The following is a 10343-nucleotide window of genomic DNA, read 5'->3' as shown; positions in this document are numbered from 1 at the left end:
TTTCTCGGATTGCTTGTGTTCCATCTGGAAAAGGCACCAACAAACCATGGAAAATGAATGCAAGTCTTGCAATCATGTGGTTCACTGTGACGCACAAATGATTTGCCTTTATTTGAAGAATCCTCCTTTTTGTGAGTTTTTTTCTTTTTTCTTAAATGGGGACTGCCACCACTTAGCCCTCTCGTCATTTCCCAAATGTTCTTCAAACAGGGTGATGCCCTCTATACCTTCTGCTGCACTTCGTACACATTTTGTGTAAATGTTTGCACCTTCCCCCACCTCTATCTGTGTTCCCTCATTCATCCCCTGGTTCTTTCCTTGTGCTCACCTCCTGTACCTTTGATTACTTTCTTAGCTTGGACCGTGTTTTGAGAACAAACAAGTTGGAACAATTAAAGATGATGCTTTTGAGAGGTGCAGAGGAAGTCCCATTGATGAGGGATGTGAAGTGTAAACCTCCCACATATTATTGTAGTGCTATCCAGTCTTCCTGTCCCTACCCTTCTTGCACTTCTAATAAAACCATTTAAACATAAATAGCTTTCTTTAATGTCAAGAATTTGGTGAGTTTTATGCTAAGGATTAATAAAATGCTAATATATATCAGCCCAAGCCAGGCATTGATAGATATAAATACCATGTCATAAGAAAACATACTCTTGTTCAAGTTCATCTGTGGAAATTACCTTGTCTGACTATCAAGCAACGACCCAGTATGTGAAAACCAACTTCTCACAAGCCCAGGCCCCAAACTAAAGTATAGAAATCAAATAAATTAATTCTGGACTGGGCCTATTTTAAGTGAATGAATTCCCAATAAAATACATCTATTATCCACTGGTGCCTGGTCAAATGCCTTTCTGGGTCAGTCGAGCATATAGATTAGTGAAATCCTATTTATGAAACCGCAGGAAGTGACTTAAGCAAAACAAATACATCTAACGAACTACCAGGGGCGGCTCTTCCATTAGGGCGGAGGAGCGTCGCCTCACTGCTTTCTCGCAGTGCGAGAAGCAGAAACATAAAATGGTAAAACTACCATTTTATGTTTCTGCTTCTCGCACTGTGAATAAGCAGAAGTGCCTGGTTGTGGGCAGGCAGGTGGGCAGGTCTCCAGGAAAGCAGGGGTGGAGTGGTTAGCCCAATGCTGTGGGCCCTGACTGTTTGGTCGACCCTCTGGAGCCGACCAAACCAGTCATGCACACTCTTCCTTTTCTCTATGTCGGCTGCATGCAGGCTACATAGAGAGAATGGCCTTCCCATAGGCATCCGGCTGGGTGCCTTCCCCACCAATCACAACGTTGCCTTTGCGGCGTTGTGATTGGCTTAGGGAAGGGAAGGGAGTCTGCTTGCTTCTTGTTCCTTACCGCCGGACCCGGCCAAGAGCTGTGACGGCGTGGGACCCGGAAAGGTAAGGTTTTTTTTGCTTTTTTTAATTCAGGCACCCCCACCCTCCTCCACCCCCCCCCTCCCACGAACCCCCGCACGACCCCGTCCCTCAAGTCATGCCGGCCGCAACTGTGAACTACGGATCTTTTTGGCTAGCAAACAATGAAAGCTTGCAAGTCATTAAAGCAGGCAATGTTGTAGCTAAGCTGATGGACCTCCAACAGCAAGCACCCATTCTCTGACTACCCAGCACCCATAGGAAAAAGTTGTGGCTTTCATTGATTGGGCAGTCCCTTCTAATATGCATTTTCAACAATATTATCTTCAATGCATTACAGATCACAGTATTTTCAGTCTGCCCAGAGACAAGGTCAGTAGTAATAAAATCAAGATTAGACCTAAGTGACATTTTAATTTCACAAAAAAATCTTGTGAATTTCATGTTATGCAGTTTTGTATATGTTGTGGTCCTGGGGAACTGGTTTGATCAGTGAACCAGAAACTGAGAGACATTTTCTGCTCGAATCAGTCTCCTGCTGGCATCTTGTGTGACTTTTTTTATGTGGCATATTGGCAAGCTCAAAAAAGTTATGCAAGATAACAGTAAACCACATTTCTTTATGTAGGAGAACCTTCACAACGTGCAAAGTGTCTCCATTGCCAAACTTTTGCCTCCAAGTGACATATTTAGTAAATAAAGATTTTTGTAGAAATGAAACCAAAGTACCTTGATATTGCGACTTAGCACTAGATTTCTGGTAAACTAGGAAGTATTGCAATGTTATTCAGAGGGGCATAATTCAGGTTGATAATCGGAACATTGGAAGTGCTCAGGGCCCACATTTATTTTTCAGTGGAGCTGAACCGTTGCAAAAGGTGTCAGAAGACCACAAAATACAGATCTGAGGATTGGAGACACCACTCTGATCACAGGTACCATACTCATGAAAAATGGGGGAATAAAAGGTGTCACAAATAAATATAGCCCACGGACACGGTAAAAGGTATCATCACCAATATGTAAAGCCTCAAAACCCTTAACTCAAACAAAGTGCTTAATTTGAAGAAAAAAAATAAGTGCCAGGGCCCTTGTCAAGTGGCCTCTTCAGCTTGCACCATTCATTGTCCCTGCCAGCGCCACCAGTGACAGAATCAACACAACTACTAAACATCACAACCTACAAGTGTAATAATTCAGACTATTCAAGGCTCCCAAAGCTATAAGAATGGCTTGGGTGTTAAGTATTAGTCAATTTCAATATATATTGTATTAATAATACACTGTTGTTGAGTTCTTCTTTAATTTAGACAAACAGTGCCACCATGTGGCAGACTGTCATATGTGCCGGTGTTGACAATTAAGTGCCAGTGCCAGCACCGGAAATCACAGGCTCAAATTAAGCACTGCCCAAACAACTAGGATTCCACCTACTAAAGCCACTGGTGTTCTTGATGCCTTGACGACAATGTCTTCAACACCTAGTGGTTAGTCACTGGTGTCTAGTTAAAAACAGATGACAGATAACAGGAGCCAAGATACAGGTTAAAAGCAATTTGCTCCCTTTGCTTTTCAAGGGAACTGATGGAAATAGTGGCCTGCTCATACTAATGAGTCCCAAGGGTTCCTCTTAAGTTTGCGGCCTATTACCTCTGAATCCGCACATTGCTCTCAAGATTTTCCAGTGGCTGGGCCACTCCCTTAAGGAAAATTCCACCACATCTTCAACTCACTACATTTTCAGAAAAGTAAGCAGAGGGAAGATGATGCAACCTGTTCCACTCTCAGAACAATATCCTCCTGACAGAAAAACAGAACGCCACAAGGGACTGTCTGAAAGCTGCCCCACTTCTTGTTCCTCTGTGGCTGAAAATAGAGGAGAGAGGCACCCCACATGCATTCGACAGTGTGGTACCAAAATATGATTGTTAGTATCATCTGACAAAAATATTGTGTCCTAAAACTCGTCTAGAAAGTTATCGACCAATTCTTCGAGTTCATTTTGAAAATCTACACCCAATGGAATTAAATGTTGTGAACCATATTTCGGACTCAATATGCATGTATGTAATAATCTGATTTTAGTCGTCTCTACAGGAAGTGCAAATATATTCTGTGGACTAATAAGGCCTAACACTAGCTTGCAGAGACAACACAAGTAAGGGAAGCTAAGAAGAGTTATCATTGTGCCAATCCACAAAAACAAATGCAACATCCACACTAATTCATCACTAATCCTTTATGGGTTCTGGAGTAGCGTGCTACTCGCCAAAAAAAACGATTCAACACCCTATCAGAGGTAACAAGAGCTATATAAATGCAAACCTTTTCCCCTATTCTATCCCTCCGCTACCCTTCTGAATACAAATAACTGACTAACCTCTCCACCACTCAAATTACTTTCATATGTCACTATACTAATTCAACACGAATACTTTATGGGTTCCGGAGTAGCGTGCTACTCGCCAAAAATCACTTTGACGCCTCGTCAGGGGTAGTAAGTGCTATATAAATGGAATTACAACACAATACAATTATATCTTGGAACCAATACTCCGCTGGTTCAAAATGAATCAATTACAGACTTTGATTATTTATTTAATATGCATTTAATCCACTACATTTCTGAGTCCCCCATTGCTTTAACTGAGGCATGCCTTTTGTAACTTAGCTGCCTTAAAATTCTTGTAATCTAATGACCCTTAAAGCTCTTCTGAAGGATGTTGATTCAGCAAACGGTCATGGGGTTACAAAAATGGCATCACATATATCTGACCCTGGATCACGTCACAGGGTTTACCGTCACGTAAACTCACAGCCCTTCAATGGCATCCTATTTGCTGCTGAGGGAAGGGCAAGTACAAGGATTAGCATCAGCAGAATTTTTGATGCTAAGTCCATTGGTAAGAAAGGCAGTGCCACTGGTCAGCGACTGCCACAATCTCATCAGGGCTAGCCCTGATTGACATTCTGCCAACATTGAGGCAGCCGGAACATGTTCACCCTTGAGGGAGCCGCAGTGCAGGGTCAGTTGTCTTATTTACGCGTGGTGCCCGCTATGAGCCCAAATTAGCTTGATATTGCATATGGGTTGGGATACAAGAGTTTAACTCATTTTCCAATGTCCAGGAGATTCTTATTTCCCCAAGCTCCAGATCATCCCCACCGAATCCACCCTCGGCTCCTGCATGATGTTTATGCCTCTCCTTAGTCAGGTTTAAATAGATTTTTGGGAAAAGTCAGCTGGCAGAAAATTGATAATCTAATGTGTGGGTCTCCAACCTTTTCTGTAGTGAGAGCTACTTCTGCTCAAGGAAAATCTTCCAGAGCTACTAGCAAATGTTATACCTGTAAAATAGTGACTACACTATGACCAATCAAAGCAAGATTTTCAGAAGTTACCACCCAAGTATACCAAGTGCGGTTACCAGCAGAAATGCTGGGAAAAAGTTCTTCAATATTAAATGCCTCCCCTTGACTTATGAAGTAACATTCAAATCTTGACATGCCCAGTGGCACAAAGGACATAAGCACAGCAGTACGTCTCCCCAGCTCAGCTTGAATTATCATTCACCAGTTTCTGAAAATGCACATTTTTCTATGTAATACTACTTTCCACTGTGGGCAAACAAACTCAATTTTCCAAAAGAAACCCAATTTTTGAAAACTAAAACTGCCTTGAAAATAATAGTTTTTAGTTTTTGAGAAATGCACAGTCTCAAAACATCAGCTTGTCATTATCATCATGTACTCCCATGTACAAATGCCTCATATGGACAGACTACTTTGAATTTCCAGGTATTACAGTCATATGCCATGGATGCTCACCATTGGTATAGGAAACAATGGTCCTAGACTTCTTTAAAGCTACAATTCAGTTCCGAAAAACATTCATTAGTCAAAGGGCATCCGGTACATATAGAATTAGCATTGTATTATTAATGTACCACCATTTTCTTTACAATGCAAACTAGTATATCCTCAAAAGACACAAAGGCACAAAATATCTCTCCAATAGTGACTGTTTATTATTTAGTTACTTTTATAACAGATCACCATATTCAATGCTCCAAATAGAGAAAGAGGTCGCTCCAAGGGGAGTGTGAAAAAGGAAAGTGCTCGTGAGGTAGGACGGATATAAAGGAGAGGAATCCAAAAGGCAAATTCAATAACCAATCAATTACACATTATGGTATCCGTAGTAAAACTGGTCGTGTTTCATAGTGGCACCAGTTTTACAGATCGGCCTGTCCCTTACGGACTTACAAATATTCATTTCTTGATTTTCTGATGACGCACAGAGAACATTAATCTGTGAAAAGGCAGGGCTGGGGTGATATCAGGTACAGGCCCACTGAGGGAGAGTGTTGACGTTTCTACCCTGGTGCAATGAGGGTAATTTATATCCTCTGCAGGTGGGTCTTCCTCAGGACGGGGGGAGGGGTGGCAACCTAGGGTGAAGTACAGTCAGGATATAGCCCCTGAGGAAGACCCGCCTGCAGAGGATATAAATTACCCTCATTGCACCAGGGTCGAAATGTCGACACTCTCCCCGAGTGGGCCTGTACCTGATATCATCCAGCCTGCCTTTTCACAGATGAATGTTCTCTGTGCATCATCAGAAAATCATGAAATGAATATTTGTAAATCCATAAGGTACTGGCCTATCTGTAAAACTGGTGCCACTATGAACCACGACCAGTTTTACTAAGGATACCAGAATGTGTAATTGATTGGTTATTGAATTTGCCTTTTGGATTCCCCTCCTGTCCTACTTCACGAGCACTTTCCTTTTTCATACTCCCCTTGGAGCAACCTCTTTCTTTATTTGGAGCATTGAATATGGTGATCTGTTATAAAAGTAACTAAAATAAAAAACAGTAACTATTGGAGCGATATTTTGTGCCTTTCTGTCTTTTGAGGATATACTTGTTTGCATTGTAAATTGGTGGTACATTAATGATACAATGCTAATTCTATATGTACCGGATGCCCTTTGACTAATGACTCATATTTGGGGGTTACTTTCTCAAATAAAAACACCTGGGCAAATGAACTCAAGAATGTACGGTCTAAAATGGCCAGGAGTGCCTTTGGTATTTTTAATATGGCTACCAAATGGTGAGATAGGCGGATAAGTGACATGCTGAAAATTTATCAGTCACGGTGTGTCTCAATTGCTCTGTACGGAGCTGGTATATGGGGCTATGCCCCGGCAGGTTCTCTTCAGGTTGAGGAGAACGTATTTTTGAAAAAACTTCTGTGCCTGCCAAGCTCTGTCTCCAATACCTTAGTGCATAATGAATTGGGTATTTACCATCTCTCCGATTTGATTCTCCTTAGACCCTTGCTCCTATGGCGCTCCATTTGGATTAAAGAAGAGACTTCTTTGTGTAGAGCTATCATTTCTGACTGTCTTACTTTGGACCATTTTACAAGGATCCCATGGTTGAAGTATGTTATTGATAACTTTCGGGTGGTCTTTAACATCGACATCCTAGTGGATCATCACGGGGCAGATATGTTGTCTAAATCTGATCTCAAGCAGTGTTTTTTACAACAGGCTGTCATTGTGAGACATCAGAACAGCTCCAATCTTTCATCTTATACCTTTTATCATGATTCAAATGAAGTTGTGGGCTTTCAATCTTATCTGTCACAAATAACTTGGAAGGCACATCGGTTTGTGTTGACTAGATTTAGAATGGGAGTTGTCCACAACCTTGTTGCCTTCCCCTCTCTGAATCTACATCCTGTTGGTCCATGTCCATGTGATAACTCTACTTCTCAAAGCACTGTGCACTTTCTTCTGCTTTGTCAATTGTATAAACATCTCCGGATAGCTTATTTGAAACCCCTGTTTTTAAAATTTGAAGTCAGAACAATACGTGACTGTATGTGTTTACTTTTTAATTTACATCATCCGGTAGTATGTTTTTATACGGCTACTTTTCTTCTTAAATCCATTAATGCTAGGAAAAGTATGCTTTTTTAAATATTTTATCTTGATGAATTTTCTGCCTCTGTATGTATTACAAGTTTTAATTGTATTGTGTGCTTTTATGAACTTGCTTAATGTTCGAATAAAGCCTTATGAAATGAAATGAAATGAAATGACTAATGAATGTTTTTCATAACTGAATTGTAGCTTTAAAGCAGTCTCGGACCGTTGTTTCCTATACCAATCGTTACCCAGGTCCGTGGACAATTTTGGGTTACCCCATTATATCATGATGGATGCTCACCATAGCACCACGTATGCCTGGATTATGCCAGTAATGCCCACCATTATACCAGGGCCACAGTTGGGCCAAGGCTGGAAACCAGAAGGATCAGGGATAAGACCACATATCAGTCATGACCATTAGTATGCCAGGAATAGGTACATATAGGCAAGTCATGCTCAAAGTAGGTCTATGATGGCTGCCAGCATAACACAACTAGACCAAACATACTAAAATAGTCAAGGATGACCATAATTATGCCATTGGCACTATTATGCCAGGAATGGACACAATTATGCCAAATATAACACTCTTATGATGGGGCTAACAAATATATTTGGTGGTTCTTGGTACCAGGCATAGTTTCAGGAAGCAATAGTGTTTATTATGGGCACACACATAAATGTTGATGAATCTCTTAATTTTCTCTGGTCTGGATCATACCCTGTTCTCCTCAGGTCTTGAGCTGATCATGCATCTAACTGACACATTTTCCCTCTGACTCCTGCAGTCCCGCACTTTGGTGGGTCAGCACTAATTACAGCTCAGGCTACTGCTGCCATACTTTTTTGATGGTGCACTGTTCACACACATGTTGTGACTGATAAAGGAGGGACTGCAACATGGTCAATCTCCTTGTGGCTTAATTATATTGAGATTGGATACAGACTGCCATGTAGCAGGTCCTATAAACTGGCACAGTGTGTGTTTGATTGTTAGTATGAGTTACTGTTATAAGTTTGGCTGGCTGTCACTCTTAGGGTCTTGAGATGATCAGTGCTGCCTTCTTTAATAGGCACCTACTCTGAAATTGATACTGGGCTTGACTTCACCTCAGGGAGCTACTTTGAAGGTAGTGGCGAGCTACCAGTAGCTCCCGAGCTACTCGTTGGAGACCCCTGATCTAATGTATCCATTACTAAGCAACACGCGTTGAACAATACATGGTGCACATTGTGACCAAGGTGCCAGAGGAGGCCCTGTGCTTTAAAAACTGGCCTCCAGCCCGCCAGGGAAATAGCAGGCGGAATCAAAGGCCGTTTTCCATCCCAGCAACTAGTTACTAGGAAAGGGAAGTGACTGAAATGGCCTTTTGTTTTGTGTTCATTTACTTACTGGTATGTAAAGTAGAAGCTGAAGCCCATTCACTGTACTGTGCTACCAGCCGTCGTCTTACCGCAAAGAGGACAACTCACTACACATGAAACCACTGCCGCCGAGGCGCGGCCCTGTGGTTTCCAGACTGCTCACCTGTCAGAATGGGAGGTGCCAACTTCCTTCTGTAGCCAACAAAAAAGACCAGCATACAGTTTTGTATTGATACAAGAGGCGGGTGAGCCAGTAATATCCCGAACAAGGCCCCAGCCAGATCCCTGGCTTAGCTCCAGCCCCTCTTGGACCTTCGAGGCCAAAATGAGTTGGGTGTTCATTTGTCTTCTATCTGCTGTCCACAAGCTTCCCTAATGCTCCAGGATTAGTTCACTCCAGCAGGGGAGGTGCTGCCCAGTGCTGGGACAAGTAGAAGGGCAGGTAGTGGACACCTGTCGGAGTGCTGTGATGGTGAATGTTATGCTAATGTTATCTCATCAGTTCCTCTCAGAACTCTTTTCCAGCACCGTCTGGAGTCTTTACAATCAGCCACCTGAGCTGCTGCACTCATCCACAGTGGGTGATGAAATATAAAAGGCCTGCAGGGTGAGCTTGGCTCTGCCCTTTACCTCTGTTGGTCTCCAAGACCTTCTGTTTTGCTAATATGTTTAATTGCCCTCACTGAGGTGCAGAGACCATTCTAAAATTGTTCTGTGTTAAGTCTGTGGAAGTCAGGTGAGGTAAACACTAAAAATGAACATTGTGCCTTCCTTTAAGGTTAGTTTTGGTTTTTTTTCACCAAAAAGGCATCTTCTTTCAATTCGATCTTACATTTCCTGTGCATATAGGGCCATATGTATAGTAATTTAAGTTTATTGGTAAGGGGTGTGTTTTAGGCATTCCTTCCATTACCAAATCTAAATGGAATGTATTAATTTTTTGCGACTGAAATCCAGTCACAAAACATTAATTCTTTACCAACTCCCTGAAGGAGGTGGTAACCCATTCGAAATGAGAAGAGGTATCTATAGGACCGGTACACCTTTGAAAATGTTAACAAAATACTTTTTAAGGTTAGGGGGTGGTCCAAGCGACCACTGCCTGCTCTTAAAAAAGGAAAATTAAATGTTTAATTTTCCTTTTGAAACCCATCCTATTTTTCCTTACAGGAACTGCATTTCCAAAAAAAAGAAAAAAGCAATTGCAGACATGGTGGTCTCCTGACCCAGCAGGAGACTATTCCTGTGATGGCTGCAATTCCTGTGGGTCACGAATTGTGACTTACGTCATTAATATTCATGATATTCTAAAAAAACAAGGGGACCCAATAGGTAGTTGAGGACCTTGGGTAATTATTAATTTCAAACAAACAGTGGCCCTCAAAATGGTTTAAGGAGTAAAGGGAATAAATATAGTACAGAATCGAGACTATATTAAGAATGTCCAGCCGGACATCCAGTTTAATGCTTCAGTGAAATACAACATATAATCAACAGCAAAACATATGTGGGACACAGTCCTGTATCCGTTGGGAGAAAAAGACATATACAAAACAAACAGACATTACAGGCAAGGCAAAGGAGCTTAATTACAAAATCCAGTGTTTAAGCGTTTTCCATACAGACAATGCACTTGTCTGTATG

This window comes from Triturus cristatus, chromosome 12 (assembly GCF_964204655.1).
Source record: "Triturus cristatus chromosome 12, aTriCri1.1, whole genome shotgun sequence".
NCBI classification, from domain to species: Eukaryota; Metazoa; Chordata; class Amphibia; order Caudata; family Salamandridae; genus Triturus; species Triturus cristatus.
Note: the sequence above shows the minus strand (reverse complement) of the source record.